Source organism: Thalassophryne amazonica, chromosome 21 (assembly GCF_902500255.1).
Source record: "Thalassophryne amazonica chromosome 21, fThaAma1.1, whole genome shotgun sequence".
In the NCBI taxonomy this organism is placed as follows: domain Eukaryota; kingdom Metazoa; phylum Chordata; class Actinopteri; order Batrachoidiformes; family Batrachoididae; genus Thalassophryne; species Thalassophryne amazonica.
The window spans coordinates 17,334,134-17,355,655 of record NC_047123.1 but is presented as its reverse complement, the minus strand read 5'-3'; the positions used below and the strand labels follow the sequence as shown (position 1 = coordinate 17,355,655).

Below are 21,522 nucleotides of genomic sequence, written 5' to 3'. Positions count from 1 at the left end.
GGCTCCGCACCGTGGAAAATTCTACAGCTAGCCAGGCCCTTGTAGTCGGTGCGGACCAAGGTAGCTTAGCCGCCGTTAGTTACCCCCTGGCAGATCGCGAGCAGCCGGGAAAGCAGCCCGACTGGGTGACTGTGAGGAGGAAGCGTAGTTCTAAACAGAAGCCCCGTGTTCACCGCCAACCCGTTCACATTTCTAACCGTTTTTCCCCACTCGGCGACACACCCGCCGAGGATCAAACTCTGGTTATTGGCGACTCTGTTTTGAGAAATGTGAAGTTAGCGACACCAGCAACCATAGTCAATTGTCTTCCGGGGGCCAGAGCAGGCGACATTGAAGGAAATTTGAAACTGCTGGCTAAGGCTAAGCGTAAATTTGGTAAGATTGTAATTCACATCGGCAGTAATGACACCCGGTTACGCCAATCGGAGGTCACTAAAATTAACATTAAATCGGTGTGTAACTTTGCAAAAACAATGTCGGACTCTGTAGTTTTCTCTGGGCCCCTCCCCAATCGGACCGGGAGTGACATGTTTAGCCGCATGTTCTCCTTGAATTGCTGGCTGTCTGAGTGGTGTCCAAAAAATGAGGTGGGCTTCATAGATAATTGGCAAAGCTTCTGGGGAAAACCTGGTCTTGTTAGGAGAGACGGCATCCATCCAACTTTGGATGGAGCAGCTCTCATTTCTAGAAATCTGGCCAATTTTCTTAAATCCTCCAAACCGTGACTATCCAGGGTTGGGACCAGGAAGCAGAGTTGTAGTCTTACACACCTCGCTGCAGCTTCTCTCCCCCTGCCATCCCCTCATTACCCCATCCCCGTAGAGTCGGTGTCTGCTCCCAGACCACCAATAACCAGCAAAAATCTATTTAACCATAAAAATTCAAAAAGAAAAAATAATATTGCACCTTCAACTGCACTACAGACTAAAACAGTTAAATGTGGTCTATTAAACATTAGGTCTCTCTCTTCTAAGTCCCTGTTAGTAAATGATATAATAATTGATCAACATATTGATTTATTCTGCCTTACAGAAACCTGGTTACAGCAGGATGAATATGTTAGTTTAAATGAGTCAACACCCCCGAGTCACACTAACTGTCAGAATGCTCGTAGCACGGGCCGGGGCGGAGGATTAGCAGCAATCTTCCATTCCAGCTTATTAATTAATCAAAAACCCAGACAGAGCTTTAATTCATTTGAAAGCTTGACTCTTAGTCTTGTCCATCCAAATTGGAAGTCCCAAAAACCAGTTTTATTTGTTAGCTTTGGATGCTGTAGCTCCTCTGAAAAAGAGAGCTTTAAATCAGAAGTGCCTGACTCCATGGTATAACTCACAAACTCGTAGCTTAAAGCAGATAACCCGTACGTTGGAGAGGAAATGGCGTCTCACTAATTTAGAAGATCTTCACTTAGCCTGGAAAAAGAGTCTGTTGCTCTATAAAAAAGCCCTCCGTAAAGCTAGGACATCTTTCTACTAATCACTAATTGAAGAAAATAAGAACAACCCCAGGTTTCTTTTCAGCACTGTAGCCAGGCTGACAAAGAGTCAGAGCTGTATTGAGCTGAGTATTCCATTAAGTTTAACTAGTAATGACTTCATGACTTTCTTTGCTAACAAAATTTTAACTATTAGAGAAAAAATTACTCATAACCATCCCAAAGACGTATCGTTATCTTTGGCTGCTTTCAGTGATGCCGGTATTTGGTTAGACTCTTTCTGTTGTGTGGGCCGCCAGAAGAGGAGGTACTGCTGGCCCACCACCAGAGGGCGCCCTGCCTGAAGTGCGGGCTTCAGGCACGAGAGGGCGCTGCCGCCACGGACACAGCCGGGAGTGACAGCTGTTACTCATTACTTCCTGACAGCTGTCACTCATTCTTCATCACCTCACTCCATAAAACCCAGACGTCATCTCCACCTCATCGCCGAGATATCGTACTTCATTGAAGGTAATATCCTCAGCCGTTTTGTGTTACAATATATCTGTATATTGTGAGTGTTTGCAGGAGTACCGGTTCCTCTTTCTGTGGAAGCTGAGTGAGTGCAGGACGGCACTCTTTTCCCCTGAGGAATCACTGCGGTACTCATCACATATTGAGTGAGAGGTGGAGGTGGCATTCCCACCGTTGTTGTTGCTGGGTGTACACACACCCACACTTGACTGTCTTTGTTCTTGCCAGCAGTACCAGATCCGACAGTCGGAGACGGTGATCACCTGGAAATTCGGGACTTGGCGGCTCCAGTATTCACCAGGTTCGGTGGTGGCGGAAATCGTGTGGTTCCAGCCCTTCTCAGGACAGACGTCTTCTATCCTCGAGCCTGCCCACACGTCACCTTTGTAATTTGACTGTAATCATATTCTGAGATTGTCTGTATATTCGTTGTGCACATTTCACAACATTAAATTGTTCCTTTTTGGCTCATCTATTGACCGTTCATTTGCGCCCCCTGTTGTGGGTCCGTGGCACTACACTTTCACAACACTTTCTCTCCGATTGTTCTGAGTTATTTTCATTAGTTACTTCATCCAAACCATCAACATGTTTATTAGACCCCATTCCTACCAGGCTGCTCAAGGAAGCCCTACCATTATTTAATGCTTCGATCTTAAATATGATCAATCTATCTTTGTTAGTTGGCTATGTACCACAGGCTTTTAAGGTGGCAGTAATTAAACCATTACTTAAAAAGCCATCACTTGACCCAGCTATCTTAGCTAATTATAGGCCAATCTCCAACCTTCCTTTTCTCAAAAATTCTTGAAAGGGTAGTTGTAAAACAGCTAACTGATCATCTGCAGAGGAATGGTCTATTTGAAGAGTTTCAGTCAGGTTTTAGAATTCATCATAGTACAGAAACAGCATTAGTGAAGGTTACAAATGATCTTCTTATGGCCTTGGACAGTGGACTCATCTCTGTGCTTGTTCTGTTAGACCTCAGTGCTGCTTTTGATACTGTTGACCATAAAATTTTATTACAGAGATTAGAGCATGCCATAGGTATTAAAGGCACTGCGCTGCGGTGGTTTGAATCATATTTGTCTAATAGATTACAATTTGTTCATGTAAATGGGGAATCTTCTTCACAGACTAAAGTTAATTATGGAGTTCCACAAGGTTCTGTGCTAGGACCAATTTTATTCACTTTATACATGCTTCCCTTAGGCAGTATTATTAGACGGTATTGCTTAAATTTTCATTGTTACGCAGATGATACCCAGCTTTATCTATCCATGAAGCCAGAGGACACACACCAATTAGCTAAACTGCAGGATTGTCTTACAGACATAAAGACATGGATGACCTCTAATTTCCTGCTTTTAAACTCAGATAAAACTGAAGTTATTGTACTTGGCCCCACAAATCTTAGAAACATGGTGTCTAACCAGATCCTTACTCTGGATGGCATTACCCTGACCTCTAGTAATACTGTGAGAAATCTTGGAGTCATTTTTGATCAGGATATGTCATTCAAAGCGCATATTAAACAAATATGTAGGACTGCTTTTTTGCATTTACGCAATATCTCTAAAATCAGAAAGGTCTTGTCTCAGAGTGATGCTGAAAAACTAATTCATGCATTTATTTCCTCTAGGCTGGACTATTGTAATTCATTATTATCAGGTTGTCCTAAAAGTTCCCTAAAAAGCCTTCAGTTAATTCAAAATGCTGCAGCTAGAGTACTAACGGGGACTAGAAGGAGAGAGCATATCTCACCCATATTGGCCTCTCTTCATTGGCTTCCTGTTAATTATAGAATAGAATTTAAAATTCTTCTTCTTACTTATAAGGTTTTGAATAATCAGGTCCCATCTTATCTTAGGGACCTCGTAGTACCATATCACCCCAATAGAGCACTTCGCTCTCAGACTGCAGGCTTACTTGTAGTTCCTAGGGTTTGTAAGAGTAGAATGGGAGGCAGAGCCTTCAGCTTTCAGGCTCCTCTCCTGTGGAACCAGCTCCCAATTCAGATCAGGGAGACAGACACCCTCTCTACTTTTAAGATTAGGCTTAAAACTTTCCTTTTTGCTAAAGCTTATAGTTAGGGCTGGATCAGGTGACCCTGAACCATGCCTTAGTTATGCTGCTATAGACGTAGACTGCTGGGGGGTTCCCATGATGCACTGTTTCTTTCTCTTTTTGCTCTGTATGCACCACTCTGCATTTAATCATTAGTGATGGATCTCTGCTCCCCTCCACAGCATGTCTTTTTCCTGGTTCTCTCCCTCAGCCCCAACCAGTCCCAGCAGAAGACTGCCCCTCCCTGAGCCTGGTTCTGCTGGAGGTTTCTTCCTGTTAAAAGGGAGTTTTTCCTTCCCACTGTAAACAAGTGCTTGCTCACAGGGGGTCGTTTTGACCGTTGGGGTTTTACATAATTATTGTATGGCCTTGCCTTACAATATAAAGCGCCTTGGGGCAACTGTTTGTTGTGATTTGGTGCTATATAAAAAATTGATTGATTGATTGATTGATAATTATTCATATGTGGCTTCCAAGCAATGCACAGAACAAAATAAGTTCCAGTAATAAATGTACACTCCAACAATGCACAAAAATCCTATATTAAAGAGCTGGCCACCACTCCAGCCTAAAGTTAACTATCAAGAGTATCAAAATAAAATTTTAGTAGCTTGTCACATGTTGCATACGAGCATTCAGATTGATAAGCCACAAACATAAGAACCTCTTGATGAAAAAAAATGGACTTAAGTCTTTCTTTCATGACATTTTAGTGAATTCATGAATGATTGTATACCAATATAGTGAACATGAGTACTTACTTTCAGAATTGTTACCAAATTGTTCTCTGGCTTATATGAATTACAGTACTGATGCCAGCTCGGTTTCTTCAAAAAAATGTGACAGGTCTTTAATTAGAATTCAAATTTACGAACACCCCCAAACAAATGGCTCCAGCACTCCAAAGCTCTCCAGTACCAAGAGGAGAAGATGGAGAAGAACCCCAACAACAGGCTGATCCTCGGGCTCAGCTCCTCTCAAAACACCAGGCCTCAGGACAGCCCTCACACAATCTGGACCAATTAAACTATAGCTAAAGAAAAATAACATATTAATTATTGGACATGTAGCACAAAGCAAACTTCAAAATGCTTGAACACCGTGACTGATGAGACACTGAGAAAGACTTTAAACCAGGTACAGACCCAGTGATCACAGCCTGGCCTTAGAGGTCAGTAGACACAGACACATCTAGCTCTGTCCACACAGACAGATGGAGAGGGACATATATTTCCTACAACAATGCAGCAAATACGGGCACATCAGAGAAGAGTTCTTTTCAAAAATGAAACATAAAATGATTTTGATTCATACCCTGACCAAACAAAGCTGCAGCATGGACTGGGCAAAACCAGACTCAGCAGCATAGCTGCAGCAAATATGTCCAATTCTGCCACAGAGGACCATCTGGACACACAACATCTACTTTCAAAATATGCCCAATCCTGTTACGGGACAACCTACTTAATGAGTCACTCTCAGTGGGTCTTGGACAATAACACAGTGCCAAATCTTGTCGCTACAAAATAAGGGTTCCCACAAGGGTCTGTGTAAAGCCCCTTGCTTTTCTCCTTTTATATAGTACCCCTAGAGCAGATATTGCAATGCTATGGATTCACCTTTCATTGTTATGCTGATGATACTTAGCTGTACATGCTGATAACTTAGAGGATTGCCTGGCTTGTTAGGGTCTCGAACTGGTTCAAAATACTGCTGCTAGAATCTTGACTCAAAGCAGAAAGCTTGACTAGATTACCCCAATTTTGGCATCGCTTTATTGGCTTCTTGTCTCTGTGAGGTCTGATGTTAAGGTTTTAATACCTACTTGTAAAATCATTCACAGACTAGTGCCTCCCTACCGAGCTGACCTAATTAAACCTTATGGACCAACCTGAAATCTGCATCTCAGCCTGTAGGATTAGTATCCTAAGGTAAAAAAAAAAAAAAAACTAAACTAAAATTTCTTATCATGCCCCTGTTCTATGGAATGATCTGCCTGCTGAAATAAAACAGTCAGATTTTGTGAAGCCATTCAAGTCCGGATTAAAGACTCATCCATTTTCCCTTTCATATGGCTAACATACATGCATTACAGTGCACCTGGAAAGTATTCATTGTGCTCCACTTTTTCCACATTTTTTATGTTGCAGCCTTATTCCAAAATGGAGCAAATTCATTTTTTCCCCTCAAAATTCTACTCAGAACACCCCATAATGACAACATGAAAAAACATTTTTGTAAATTTTGCAAATCACGTACATAAGTATTCACGTTTTTCTCGATACTTTGTTGATGCACCTTTAGCAGCAATTTCAGCCTCACGTCTTCTTCAATATGATGCCAGAAGCTTGATGCACCTATCTTTGCATTGTTTTGCCCATTCCTCTTTGCAGCACTTCTCAAGCTCCAAAAGACTGGATGGGGAATGTTGGTGCACAACCATTTTCAGATTTCTCGAGAGATGTTCAACAGATTCAGGTCTGGGCTCTGGCTGTGCCACTCAAGGACATTCACAGAGTTGTCCTGAAGCCACTCCTTTGATATCTTCGCTGTGTGCCTAGGGTCATTGTCCTGCTGAAAGATGAACCGTTGCCCCAGTCTGAGGTCAAGAGTACTCTGGAGCAGGTTTTCATCCAGGATGTCTCTGTACATTGCTGCATTCATCTTTTCCTCAATCCTCACTAGTCTCCCAGTTCCTGCCACTGAAAAAATCCCAACAGCATGATGCTGCCACCACCGTGCTTCACTGTAGGGATGGTGCATGGTTTTCTCCAAATATGATGCCTGGAATTCACTCCAAAGAGTTCAGTCTTAGTCTCATCAAACCAGAGACGTTGGTTTCTCATGGTCTGAGAGTCCTTCAGGTGCCTTTTGACAAACTCCAGGTGAGCTGCCATGTGCCTTTTACTAAAAAGTGGCTTCCGTCTGGCCACTCTACCATACAGGCCTATTTCTGCAGAGATGGTTGTCCTTCTGGAAGGTTCTCTTCTCTCCTCAGAAGAATGTTGGAGCTCTGACAGAGTGAGGGGCTCTTGGTCACCTCCCTGACGAAGGCCCTTTTCCCCGATCGCTCAGTTTAGACAGGTGGTCAGCTCTAGGAAGAGTCCTGGTGGATCCAAACCTCTTTCATTTACAGATGATAGAGGTCACTGTGCTCATTGGGGCCTTCAAAGCAGCAGAAATGTTTCTGTACCCTTCCCCAGATTTGTGCTTCTAAACAATCCTGTCTCGGAGGTCTACAGACAATTCCTTTGACTTCATGCTTGGTTTCTGCTCTGGCATGCACTGTCAACTGTGGGCCCTTATATGTAGACAGGTGTGTGCCTTTCCAAATCATGTCCAATCAACTGAATTTATTCCAGATGGGCTCAAATTAAGCTGTATAAACATCTCAAAGATGATCAGTCGAAATAGGATGTACATATTTTTTAATAAATCTGCAAAAAAAATATATATTTTTTTGCACATTGTCATTATGGGGTATTGTGTGTAGAATTGTGGTAAAAAAAAAAAAAGAATAGAATTTCATCTATTTTGGAATAAGCCTGTAACATAACAAAAGGTGGGAAAAGTGAGGCACCCTGAATACTTTCCAGATGCACTGTATGTCAAATCATTTCTCCTCTCCTTTTAAATTGTGTTATGAAAAATAGAGTACATCTGAGTCTCATTATATAAAAAATTGTATTTGTTGTTGAAGCAAAGGGTTAGCTGCCAGCGACCACATTAGTTCCCTCTCTGCTTCCCTGATGATTTATTGCTATTGAAACTAAATGCCCTTGGTGCTGTTAGTTGTGCCCAACTGATTTTGCTCTTTTTCTCTCTGTCTGAGAATTGCTGCTGAGGAGTATGAGAGGGACATGATGGACAATAAACTGGAGCATCATAGAATCACAAAGACAGCTAGAAATGCCACTGATAAAGGCAGGGGCACAAGACTGGTTTGGCTGACACTATATACTAAAACTCTGGTCAAGAATAACCTATAACTTGCAGAGGACTCTGAATCATCCCATCCAACTCAAGACCTTAGACCCTTGGACTTGACTTTAGGATGGACTTCACACGTTTCTACTCTTGGTTTGTGACTGCCTTTGTAACTGTTACACTGGCCTAAGCAGTAGGCCACCTCTCTGAATCTGGTCCGCTTGAGGTTTCTTCCTCAAAAATGGCACAGAGAGTTTTTCCTTACCACTGATGACTGTGTGCTTGCTCAGGGGAGTTGGTAAGGTTAGATCGCACTCGTGTCAAGCGCCTTGGTGCAGCGCTGTTATGAACTGGCACTATAAAAATAAAATGAATTGAACTGATCTGAATTTACAACCTGGATACATGACATCTACAGTGAGAAAAATAAGTATTTGAACACCCTGCAATTATGCAAGTTCTCCCACTTAGAAATCATGGAGGGGTCTGAAATTTTCATCTTAGGTACATGTTCACTGTGAAAGACATAATCTAAAAGAAAAACAAAATCCAGAAATCACAGTGTATGATTTTTTAATAATTTATTTGTCTGTTAGTGCTGCAAATAAGTATTTGAACACCTGTGAAAATCAATGTTAATATTTGGTACAGTAGCCTTTGTTTGCAATTACAGAGGTCAAACGTTTCCTGTAGTTTTTCACCAAGTTTTCACACACTGCAGCAGGGATTTTGGTCCACTCCTCCATACAGATCTTCTCCAAAGCTTTCAGGTTTGGAGTTTCAGCTCCCTCCAAAGATTTTCTATTGAGTTCAGGTCTGGAGACTGGCCAGGCCACTCCAGGACCTTGAAATGCTTCTTACGGAGCCCCTCCTTAGTTGCTCTCACTGTGTGTTTGGGGTCATTGTCATGCTAGAAGACCCAGCCATGACCCATCTTCAATGCTCTTACTGAGGGAAGATGGTTGTTTGCCAAAATCTTGCAATACATGACCCCATCCATCCTTCCTTCAATACGGTGCAGTCGTCCTGTCCCCTCTGCAGAAGAGCACCCCCAGAGTATGATGTTTCCACCCCCATGTTTCACGGTTGGGATGGTTTTCTTGGGGTTGTTCTCATCCTCTAAACATGGTAGGTGGAGTTGATTCCACAAAGCTCTATTCTGGTCTCATCTGACCACATGACCTTCTCCCATGCCTCCTCTGGGTCATCCAGATGGTCACTGAGTGAACTTCAAACGGGTCTGGACATGTGCTGGCTTGAGCAGAAGGACCTTGCTGCCCTGCAGGATTTTAAACCACGACAGGCATCATGTGTTACTTATGTAATCTTTGTGACTGTGGTCCCAGCTCTCTTCAGGTCATTGACCAGGCCCTCCTGTGTAGTTCTGAGCTTTCTCAGAATCATCCTTACCCCACAAAGTGAGATCTTGCATGGAATCCCAGACCAAGGGAGATTCACAGTCATCTTGTGTTTCTTCCACTTTCTAATAAATAATCATAACAGTTGTTGTCTTCTACCAAGCTGCTTGCCTATTGTCCTGTAGTCCATCCCAGCCTTGTGCAGGTCTACAGTTTTGTCCCTGGTGTCCTTAGACAGCTCTTTGGTCTTGGCTATGGTGGACAGGTTGGAGTGTGATTGATTGAGTGTGTGAACAAATGTCTTTTATACAGGCAACAAGTTCAAACAGGTGCAATTAATACAGGTAAAGAGTGCAGAATAAGAGGGCTTCTTAAAGAAAAATTAACAGGTCTGTGTGAGCCAGAATTCTTGCTGGTTGGTAGGTGTTCAAATACTTATTTGCAGCAGTAACATACAAATAAATTATTAAAAAAATCATACATTGTGATTTCCTGATTTTTTTTTTTTTTTTTAGATTATGTCTCTCACAGTGGACATGCACCTAAGATGAAAATTTCAGACCCCTCCATGATTTCTAAGTGGGAGAACTTGCAAAATCGCAGGGTGTTCAAATACTTATTTTCTTCACTGTATATTCAAAATATGCAACAATCCAGACATATGCTGTCTTTAGTCAAAAAATGTCCAATCCTCCCACAGCCTGAGGGACAATCAGGATGCAAGGCAACTATAGTAAAACTCGGACACATTGCATCTACAGTGAAAATATGCCCAATCCTCCCATAGCTTGATGAGACAATAGGACACATGACATTTATTGTCAAAATATGTCTAATTCTCCCACAGCCAGAGGGACAATCAGGATGCAAGGCATTTATGCTCAAAATATGTCCAATCCTGTCACAGGGGACAACCCAGACACATGGCATGTACAGTCAAAATATGTCCCATCCTCCCACAGCCTGTGGGACAATCAGGACACAAGGCATCTAGTCAAAATATGTTCAATCTATATATATTGTTCTTCATTCTTTTTGCCTTTTTAATGTGATTTATTTTTCTTAAACTAAAGATTTACTCCTTGCATGCATTTAAATTATTGTTGAATATTATATGTGTAATATTGTTTATGATTTGGCAATTTTGTGTAGGCTTTCATGGCCATGAAGTAAAATTGGAAACTGAATTGAAAACTGAGGGGGGGAGACAGAGCAAGAGATGGGGTGAGAGAGAGAGAGAGAGAGAGAGAGAGAGAGAGAGAGAGAGAGAGAGAGAGAGAGAGAGAGAGAGAGAGAGAGAGAGAGAGAGAGAGAGAGAGAGAGAATCCTCAGCCGTTACATTTAGCAGCACTGCTGCTACTGCTGCTTCATGCGCAGCTCCGTCGTTTTACTTCACCTTTTTCTTTATTTTTATTCTCTCTTTCTCTCGCTTTCTTTTTTTCTTTTTTTTTAATGTGTGGCTGTCAGACTTTCTCTGCGTTCGTGCCGGATACGGGGATTTGGATTTTGATGAAGTTGGTGGTGGCGGATTAGTGAAAACTGAGATACTGTTCGGCACCGCGGACACAGACGGAGAGCTTCAGCACGCTGGACAGCGCCGCCGAGGTAAAACCAGCACGCTGTTCTTCACACCAAACCTGCAAGTGCAACTAAATACATATTTAAAGAAAAGAATCGGCGCTCACACTTTCCCGCCCTTCTCCTCCGTGTTCACGTCAGTATATTAAAGCTTATTTTGTGCGCTGAGTTACGTCTGAACGCTTCTTACCGTGCGTTCTGGCTGCCTTGGCTCCGTTTTCGCGGAGCACACTGAGCTTTGATTCGTCGGTTTTGATTTAAAGCAGCTGTTTGCTTCTGAAGAGTCAGCGCGCGTGCGGGCAGCAGCCGCTCGTGCATCCAAGCGGGTGCTTGCTTCGGTCTAACACATGCACGCGCTTTTTTCCCAACTAAAAAAATGTGCTTATCGTCTTTGAATGGTGTTAAATAAATAAATAAACGATTGAATGCATTAACTAATTTATCAAGTAATTCATCAACTAATTAATTAAGTTTTCACGTCAAAAAATCTGTATGTCATGTGCAAATTAAAATACCTGCAGCGATTGTTTTAATTCAATTATTTATTTATTTATTTATTTATTACATTTACTTAAAATGGACTATTTCGTTGCAGATAGAATGAACCCAACATACTTCACATACACCCATTCCCCCATTTAATGCCTCCAACAAATCCCTCCCTCTCCCAGAAAGATGGGATGCTAAAGTATTCACAATATTGCAATGTCGCAATTCCTTCTCACTGAGGGCACCAAGCAGCGAGGTGTTCCAGGTGTTATTTTGTCCCATTCATTTTGCCAACATATCTTAAAGTGTGTGTCGTTACATTTTTAATTTCAAAATTTTCCACCATTTCTCTATTGGGAGCAGGTTAAAACTGCAGGCAGGCCATACCAGTATCTGTATCCTCTTCTACCACAACCATGCCTTTGTAATGTGTGCAGAATGTGCATAAAATTGCTTTGTCTTGTTAAAAAATGCATGGACATCCCTGCATAAATAGCATCTTAAACGCAGTATATGTAGCTCTGAAATCTTAATATACTTTTCTGCATTAATACTGCCATCACAGAAGTGTAAATTGCCTTTGCCTTTGCCACAACCCCATACCATGACAGACTCTGGCCAAAAGGTCTGGCATGACTTTTTGCTCATAAGTCAGGATGGTCCTTTTTTCTTTGGTCCGCTGCACACGGCCATCTATTTGTTCCAAAAAAAAAAAAAAAAAAAAAAAAAAGATGGAATACTGATTTGTCTGATCACAATCTGTTATGATCCAGCCCAGATACCTCAGAGCCCAGACAAGTCAACACCACTTCCCAACAAGGTTAACACAAGGCTTCGTTTTAAGTGGCATTTGTGAATGTAAATGCATATTGCAATGCTTGACAAAGGTTTCTCAAAGTAATTGCTTGCCCATGTAGTTATATCAGCTATTGATAAATGACTATTCTTTATGCAGTGCTATCTGAGGGTTTAGAGATCACAAATGTTCACCTTAGGCTTTCACTCTTGCCCTTTATGCACTCTAATTCCTGCAGATTCATAGAATCATTTCATAATATACACTGTAGAGAAATGGTAAAAGGAATAGATTTATATAGCACATTTCATCTGAATCAGAAGCTCAAAGTGCTTTATAATGATAAATAAAGTGAGGCATCAGCCTCACTTTCTCCCATTCACACAGACATACTCATACACCAATGTCAGGGTGCTGCCATGCAAGGCGCTCACTACACACCGGGAGCAACTAGGGTACCTTGTTACCTTGTTCAAGGGTCCTTAGTGATGTTCTGGTCAGGCTGGGGTTTGAACTGAGGATCCTCTGGTCTCAAGCCCAACGCTTAACCACGAGATCATCACCTCCCGAGATAAATATGCAAATCCTTTCCTGTCTTTCTTTAGGGAAGATTGCTTTTTAATGTAATTTTCTCATGTATTTGTTAAACTGGAGATATACTGCCCACCTTTGCTTCTCAAAGACTGAGCCTTTTATGGCTACTGTTTTTTGAACCAAATCATGAATACAGTCAGCTGTTGACACCATCTGTTTGAAATGACAATTATTTTATTTATTTATTTATTTGACCTCATTACTATCCCCACTGGGGGGGTATTGCGGGCCTTAAATACAGAAATAGGTATTATAAGTTTTTTCCATCTTCCCCCAACTTTTTCTGATTTGTAGTTGTAATGCAACATTTAATCATTTATTATGTACTAAGCATCATTTTCAAAAGAAGGAGGAGTCCTATATAACACTGCGAGTGAGAATCAAACCCATGTCTACATTATCTTTCCCCAGCCATCATACTGCTCTGCTACATGTTTCAAATTAAACCAAAAAATATTTCACTTTATTATTGACATGTCCAGCACACTGAAAAAAATGAAAGTGACATTAATTCAGTTTATTTCGTCAATAGGTTCTACGAAATTCTATTAAGTTAGTTAAATAAAAAATATTAAATTAATCAACATTGTATTGTTAGAAAATCGTATTATAAATCTCATGTCCAATGCAAAACACAAAAGCACAATTGTCTCGTTTCTAATCAAAATATCTTATCTGATCTACCTTTAATAGAAGACAAAACCACTTCAGTAAAACTTTCTTAAGATATACATCTTAAAAATCTTCTGTTCTGGAAACATTATTTTTGAGTCATGTCTGATTTTTCTTCTCTCTCACCATAAGTTGCTGTGTTATTTTTTTTTTTAAACATGTAACACTTCATGATAGTGGTCAAATAAAACTCAAAATGAGTTTTCTCAGCTCATTTCAAGATTTTATTTAAAAAAATCTTAATTAAATTTTCATTTTTCCACTGGCAGATTTTTTTTAACAAAATCAATTTTATTGATTTGTAACATGTGTATACATTTTCCTGAAATTTTAATTGCGTGTGAGTGTGTCTTATATCAATTGTAGGTTACAAATTAGTCAAATACACTTGGTTTGAGTTTGCATTTTTGCAGTATGTACAGCAGCTGACCAAAGCTGTGATAAAATATGGGAGAGGTCTCGCATAATTAAAGGCTGACTGATGAACGCTGCTGCATGCACAGTTAGTTACCGCATAGCACAGCTCAGCTTATTTGACTCAAGTCACTGTCCCCAGAAGACGTTTAAAATAAAAAAGTGTGTTCAAAGCAGTATTTAGCTTCCCAGATTTCCTGAGAATGCCAAAGGCTGCAATTTTTTACCCAAGGCCATCAAATATGGCCATCGGGTATAGCAAAAACTTTGCATCCGTCCATCCATCTGTCTGTGCTCAGCATATGTCCAGTCCTATTACTGCCAGTCTTCAAATTCACAGAGAACATTCTTGGGACACAGACCGTGGACAAGTTCAAAGATGGCTAACCTTGACCTATTTTAAGAGGTTAAAAGTCACATTCTGTTTCAATCTCTTAGGGTTTTTTTTTTTTTTTTTTTGAGTGGCAGGGGTGACAGCCAATCAGAGCTGTGCCATGACGTCAGTGGCAGGTCTGTCTAAAATTGCTTCATTTATGTGTTTATATACATGTTTCTCATATATTATGTAAATGCTATGGAGAAATAAACACTTCTAAAATTGAAAATGCTGTTTTTGAACCTAATAACACCTCTGGAGTGATTTAGAAGACATTATGCCAACGTTAGCATGATAATGTCACAGGCTGGTTTAGTTAGCTGCAAAACTCTGTTTCATTTGTGTGGTAATATAACTTCTGTCATATATTATATAAAAGCTAGCGAGAAATAAACACTTCTAAAACTGAAAACGCTGTTCTTGAACCTAATAACACCTCTGGAATGATTTAGAAGACATCTTGCCAACATTAGCATGATGATGTCACAAGCTGGTTTAGTTAGCTACAAAACTGTCTTTCATTTGTATGTTAATATAACCTCTGTCATATTATGTAAAAGCTAGTGAGAAATAAACACTTCTAAACTGAAAACGCTGTTTTTGAACCTAATAACACCTCTGGAGTGATTTAGAAGACATCTTGCCAACATTAGCATGATGATGTCACAAGCTGGTTTAGTTAGCTGCAAAACTCTCTTTCATTTGTGTGTTAATATAACCTCTGTCATATTATCAATCAATTAATCAATTTTTTTATATAGCGCCAAATCACAACAAACAGTTGCCCCAAGGCGCTTTATATTGTAAGGCAAGGCCATACAATAATTATGTAAAACCCCAACGGTCAAAACGACCCCCTGTGAGCAAGCACTTGGCTACAGTGGGAAGGGAAAACTCCCTTTTAACAGGAAGAAACCTCCAGCAGAACCAGGCTCAGGGAGGGGCAGTCTTCTGCTGGGACTGGTTGGGGCTGAGGGAGAGAACCAGGAAAAAGACATGCTGTGGAGGGGAGCAGAGATCGATCACTAATGATTAAATGCAGAGTGGTGCATACAGAGCAAAAAGAGAAAGAAACAGTGCATCATGGGAACCCCCCAGCAGTCTACGTCTATAGCAGCATAACTAAGGGATGGTTCAGGGTCACCTGATCCAGCCCTAACTATAAGCTTTAGCAAAAAGGAAAGTTTTAAGCCTAATCTTAAAAGTAGAGAGGGTGTCTGTCTCCCTGATCTGAATTGGGAGCTGGTTCCACAAGAGAGGAGCCTGAAAGCTGAAGGCTCTGCCTCCCATTCTACTCTTACAAACCCTAGGAACTACAAGTAAGCCTGCAGTCTGAGAGCGAAGCGCTCTATTGGGGTGATATGGTACTACGAGGTCCCTAAGATAAGATGGGACCTGATTATTCAAAACCTTATATGTCGGGGCAATACAGTAATCTCTGCTGGTCCGAGCCGCATGGGCTCGTCAACAGGAGGAGCCAGAGGTCCTGTCGGAGGAGCTTCAGTGGGGCGAAGAAGAGGCGGCCCAGATCTGTGTCGGGGAAAGCCCCGAGACGAAAAAACCCGCTCTGATGGGCGTCCTCTCTCGCGTCCACGCTCCTTCATCCGATCATCTAGACGAATCACCAACGATATTAGCTCATCTAAATCGTTTGGCTCGTCACGGACTGCCGGCTCGTCTTAATGACTCATTTAACCCATCTACAAACATTCCTCGTAAAGCTGCGGCGCTCCAACCTGACTGAGCAGAAACCAGAGAACATTGCATCACCGCACAAGGCTCCGGACGACAAACAATCGGTTCGGACGCCGAATCTCTGGGTGACGGAGTTATCTGCACTAGTATCGATGATGCCGCAGCTGGAGCAGCAGGAAGCGGAGCGGCTTGCACTGCAAGCTCCGTAACACGGGCGTCTGTTTGTTTAATTTGGTTTGCGAGATGCTGTAATTGCTCCCAGATTTTCTCCAAGTGTTCTTGAACTTTTTCGGCAAAAGGAACCGCTTCTGCCGCTGGGTCCATTATGGAATGGCCGGGAACTACTGTTATGTGTCGACGCGAGTTGAGGAGCGGACCTGCATCAGACAGAACCCAGCGCTAAAAATAACCAGAAAGCGGTTCCAACAACAGAAACAATTTATTTTTCACCTGTGCATAATAATGTGTACAAAACTAAAAGAACGTCCTTCTGGTGGAGTGACTGTTGGCACGCTCTTAAGCGCCCAAAAGGATAGAAGCCCGGCGTTCCTGGACCCACTACCACCAGACAAACACCCCCCAGGTGGACACGACAAACTGACTCTCTGTGAAGCAAAGAAGAGGTGAGGTAAGTCAGCAGTTACAATATCTTTCAAAAGACACACGCTATCAGCAACACATTCAGGTCTGTATTTTTTAACTTTATGCAAATGAGCAGCTTCTCACAACAAGTGGAGGATCACTTATCCTGCACGCCACAGCAGTGAGAAGCAAACTGCACAATTCTCATCACAATTCCAGTATACTGCGTAACAAAACACCAAGTTACTATCAACAATTAGTCGAACACTTAATCACCTTTAATGTGTGCTGACAGCAAGTGTCCTCACCCTTCCTTGCTTCACGGGCTCGATGTGTCAAACCCAGGCGCGGTCCTCAGCGTCTCACAAACGGACATCACAAGGTCGAGTTCCTGGCAGTTCTGCTTGAATCACACATGACTTAAATGCAGAACGCCATCCAATTATCTACTTCAGCTGAAAGTCTTTAAGGTTGCATGTGAGTACCAGTCACAGGTGCTACACATGATGTTGATGAGGGTGAGGACTCTTCAGCCAGCACCTTCTCCACAGAAGAATCAGTTTCCATGCCACCTGAAGAGCAAAGAAAAGAAAAGAACACCAAAATATCCAGCCACACCCCCCAACACACAACACTTATACGTAAGAAGAAGAATTTTAAATTCTATTCTAGAATTAACAGGAAGCCAATGAAGAGAGGCCAATATGGGTGAGATATGCTCTCTCCTTCTAGTCCCCGTCAGTACTCTAGCTGCAGCATTTTGAATTAACTGAAGGCTTTTTAGGGAACTTTTAGGACAACCTGATAATAATGAATTACAATAGTCCAGCCTAGAGGAAATAAATGCATGAATTAGTTTTTCAGCATCACTCTGAGACAAGACCTTTCTGATTTTAGAGATATTGCGTAAATGCAAAAAAGCAGTCCTACATATTTGTTTAATATGCGCTTTGAATGACATATCCTGATCAAAAATGACTCCAAGATTTCTCACAGTATTACTAGAGGTCAGGGTAATGCCATCCAGAGTAAGGATCTGGTTAGACACGATGTTTCTAAGATTTGTGGGACCAAGTACAATAACTTCAGTTTTATCTGAGTTTAAAAGCAGGAAATTAGAGGTCATCCATGTCTTTATGTCTGTAAGACAATCCTGCAGTTTAGCTAATTGGTGTGTGTCCTCTGGCTTCATGGATAGATAAAGCTGGGTATCATCTGCGTAACAATGAAAATTTAAGCAATACCGTCTAATAATACTGCCTAAGGGAAGCATGTATAAAGTGAATAAAATTGGTCCTAGCACAGAACCTTGTGGAACTCCATAATTAACTTTAGTCTGTGAAGAAGATTCCCCATTTACATGAACAAATTGTAATCTATTAGACAAATATGATTCAAACCACCGCAGCGCAGTGCCTTTAATACCTATGGCATGCTCTAATCTCTGTAATAAAATTTTATGGTCAACAGTATCAAAAGCAGCACTGAGGTCTAACAGAACAAGCACAGAGATGAGTCCACTGTCCGAGGCCATAAGAAGATCATTTGTAACCTTCACTAATGCTGTTTCTGTACTATGATGAATTCTAAAACCTGACTGAAACTCTTCAAATAGACCATTCCTCTGCAGATGATCAGTTAGCTGTTTTACAACTACCCTTTCAAGAATTTTTGAGAGAAAAGGAAGGTTGGAGATTGGCCTATAATTAGCTAAGATAGCTGGGTCAAGTGATGGCTTTTTAAGTAATGGTTTAATTACTACCACCTTAAAAGCCTGTGGTACATAGCCAACTAACAAAGATAGATTGATCATATTTAAGATCGAAGCATTAAATAATGGTAGGGCTTCCTTGAGCAGCCTGGTAGGAATGGGGTCTAATAAACATGTTGATGGTTTGGATGAAGTAACTAATGAAAATAACTCAGAACAATCGGAGAGAAAGAGTCTAACCAAATACCGGCATCACTGAAAGCAGCCAAAGATAACGATACGTCTTTGGGATGGTTATGAGTAATTTTTTCTCTAATAGTTAAAATTTTGTTAGCAAAGAAAGTCATGAAGTCATTACTAGTTAAAGTTAATGGAATACTCAGCTCAATAGAGCTCTGACTCTTTGTCAGCCTGGCTACAGTGCTGAAAAGAAACCTGGGGTTGTTCTTATTTTCTTCAATTAGTGATTAGTAGAAAGATGTCCTAGCTTTACGGAGGGCTTTTTTATAGAGCAACAGACTCTTTTTCCAGGCTAAGTGAAGATCTTCTAAATTAGTGAGACGCCATTTCCTCTCCAACTTACGGGTTATCTGCTTTAAGCTACGAGTTTGTGAGTTATACCATGGAGTCAGGCACTTCTGATTTAAAGCTCTCTTTTTTAGAGGAGCTACAGCATCCAAAGTTGTCTTCAATGAGGATGTAAAACTATTGACGAGATACTCTATCTCACTTACAGAGTTTAGGTAGCTATTATGTAAAAGCTAGTGAGAAATAAACACTTCTAAAACTGAAAACGCTGTTTTTGAACCTAATAACACCTCTGGAGTGATTTAGAAGACATCTTGCCAACATTAGCATGATGATGTCACAAGTTGGTTTAGTTAGCTGCAAAACTCTCTTTTATTTGTGTGTTAATATAACCTCTGTCATATTATGTAAAAGTTAGTGAGAAATAAACACTTCTAAAACTGAAAACGCTGTTTTTGAACCTAATAACACCTCTGGAGTGATTTAGAAGACATCTTGCCAACATTAGCATGATGATGTCACAAGTTGGTTTAGTTAGCTGCAAAACTCTCTTTCATTTGTGTGTTAATATAACCTCTGTCATATTATGTAAAAGTTAGTGAGAAATAAACACTTCTAAAACTGAAAACGCTGTTTTTGAACCTAATAACACCTCTGGGGTGATTTAGAAGACATCTTGCCAACATTAGCATGATGATGTCACAAGCTGGTTTAGTTAGCTGCAAAACTCTCTTTCATTTGTGTGTTAATATAACCTCTGTCATATTATGTAAAAGCTAGTGAGAAATAAACATTTCTAAAACTGAAAACGCTGTTTTTGAACCTAATAACACCTCTGGAGTGATTTAGAAGACATCTTGCCAACATTAGCATGATGACGTCACAAGTTGGTTTAGGTAGCTGCAAAACTCTCTTTCATTTGTGTGTTACTATAACCTCTGTCATATATTATGTAAAAGCTAGTGAGAAATAAACACTTCTAAAACTGAAAACACTGTTTTTGGAACCTAATAACACCTCTGGAGTGATTTAGAGGACATTTTGCCAACGTTAGCATGAGATATGCCCCAAGGCGCTTTATATTTTAAATTCTATTCTAGAATTCTATTCAACCCCAACCAGTCCCAGCAGAAGACTGCCCCTCCCTGAGCCTGGTTCTGCTGGAGGTTTCTTCCTGTTAAAAGGGAGTTTTTCCTTCCCACTGTAGCCAAGTGCTTGCTCACAGGGGGTCGTTTTGACCGTTGGGGTTTTACATAATTATTGTATGGCCTTGCCTTACAATATAAAGCGCCTTGGGGCAACTGTTTGTTGTGATTTGGCGCTATATAAAAAAAATTGATTGATTGATTGATAATATAACCTCTGTCATATATTATGAAAAAGTTAGTGAGAAATAAACACTTCTAAAACTGAAAACGCTGTTTTTTGGAACCTAATAACACCTCTGGAGCGATTTAGAAGATATTGCGCCAATGTTAGCGCGATAACATCACAGGCTGGTTTAGTTAGCTGCAAAATGGTTTCATTTGTGTGTTAATATAACCTCGTATGTTATGTAAACGCTAATAATGCCTCTGCAGCAAAATTACAGATGCTAGCGTGCATACTAACTTTCGCTAAGTCAAAGCTAACTTCCTATGGAGTTAAATTTGTCTCAATACCAGCAAATGCACAGAGGGTGATCTACAAATATTCCTTCACAACTTCCACTCTTGTCAAAAGCTCATGTACACACACACACGCAAACACTCCTGCAGATGCCGTTAAAACATAAATATTGTTGTTGATTGATTGATTGATTGATAGAGGGGCTTTATTGAACGTGTACAAATTGTAAGTAAGACAATATTCTTAATAATTAATTAAACTGCAAATGATAAAGAACACAGTCCTCATACAGCTGAGGGTATTTTAGCATTGTGTTTAAAATTTCTGAAGCTAGATCTGCCCTTGGTGTATTTTTAATAAGATTTCATTGGAATTTGCGTGTGCGTGTGTGTGTGTGTGTGTGTGTGTGTGTGTGTGTGTGGGTGTGGGTGTGGGTGTGTGTGGGTGTGCATTGGGAAAATATTTTACACAGATCTAACTGTATGACCCCCCATAATCTCGTGCTGTCTCACTATTTTAAAATCTCTCACTGAAGCAGGTTCTCTTCTCATTTATCTCAAATTTACATTTTTATATGTTTTGGCACGAAGCCTCTGTGATTTACTCACTAAGCAGCCAACAGGTTTAATTATTTGCCCAAGGGCTTTTAGACTGAAATAATTCACCACACAGTCTCCTCATTATTCTAGGACTCATCTTAAACCAAGCCAGGGCCAAATGAAATCTTGGAGGTTTTAAACAGTTATTTGTAATGTTAAAGGGTCACTCATGATTTGACAGCAGAAATATTTGCTCTTTCTTCTTTCATATCTAGAATTTGTTAGTAAATATGCAAAATCGAATGAAATCCCTCTTGTGCTTTGGAAACAACATTAAACATGCGACCTTCACCAGAGTTGTTGCTTCCTGCCTTCGCTCGCCCATTGAACACATCTCATATCTGCTGCAGCTCTTTTAAAAGGGGTGCGGGGGGGGTGAAAAATTATTCTAAAAATATTAAAGAAGAAAAATGCCCGTGTCAAGCTTGCTTGCTTGACCGCCTTCATTTATTTAATATTTTTTGCCTGCGGCACTCTCACAGCCTCTCACCGCTTTTAACAAACACGCTTGCACGCACACACTGCGTAAATCCGTAATGATGTAAGCCGTTTTTAAAGGCTTGATTTTAATGATGTT

At 40.8% G+C, this 21,522-nt stretch overlaps 1 long non-coding RNA gene across 1 annotated transcript; it reads left to right on the top strand.

Annotated features, from left to right (window-relative positions):
* The first annotated feature begins 14,463 nt into the window (after positions 1–14,463).
* LOC117503133 lies at positions 14,464–20,436 on the top strand. The gene is made up of 3 exons (XR_004558492.1): positions 14,464–14,507; positions 18,949–18,953; positions 20,337–20,436. It is a non-coding gene; the product is annotated as an uncharacterized LOC117503133 (long non-coding RNA).
* The last annotated feature ends 1,086 nt before the right edge of the window (positions 20,437–21,522 follow it).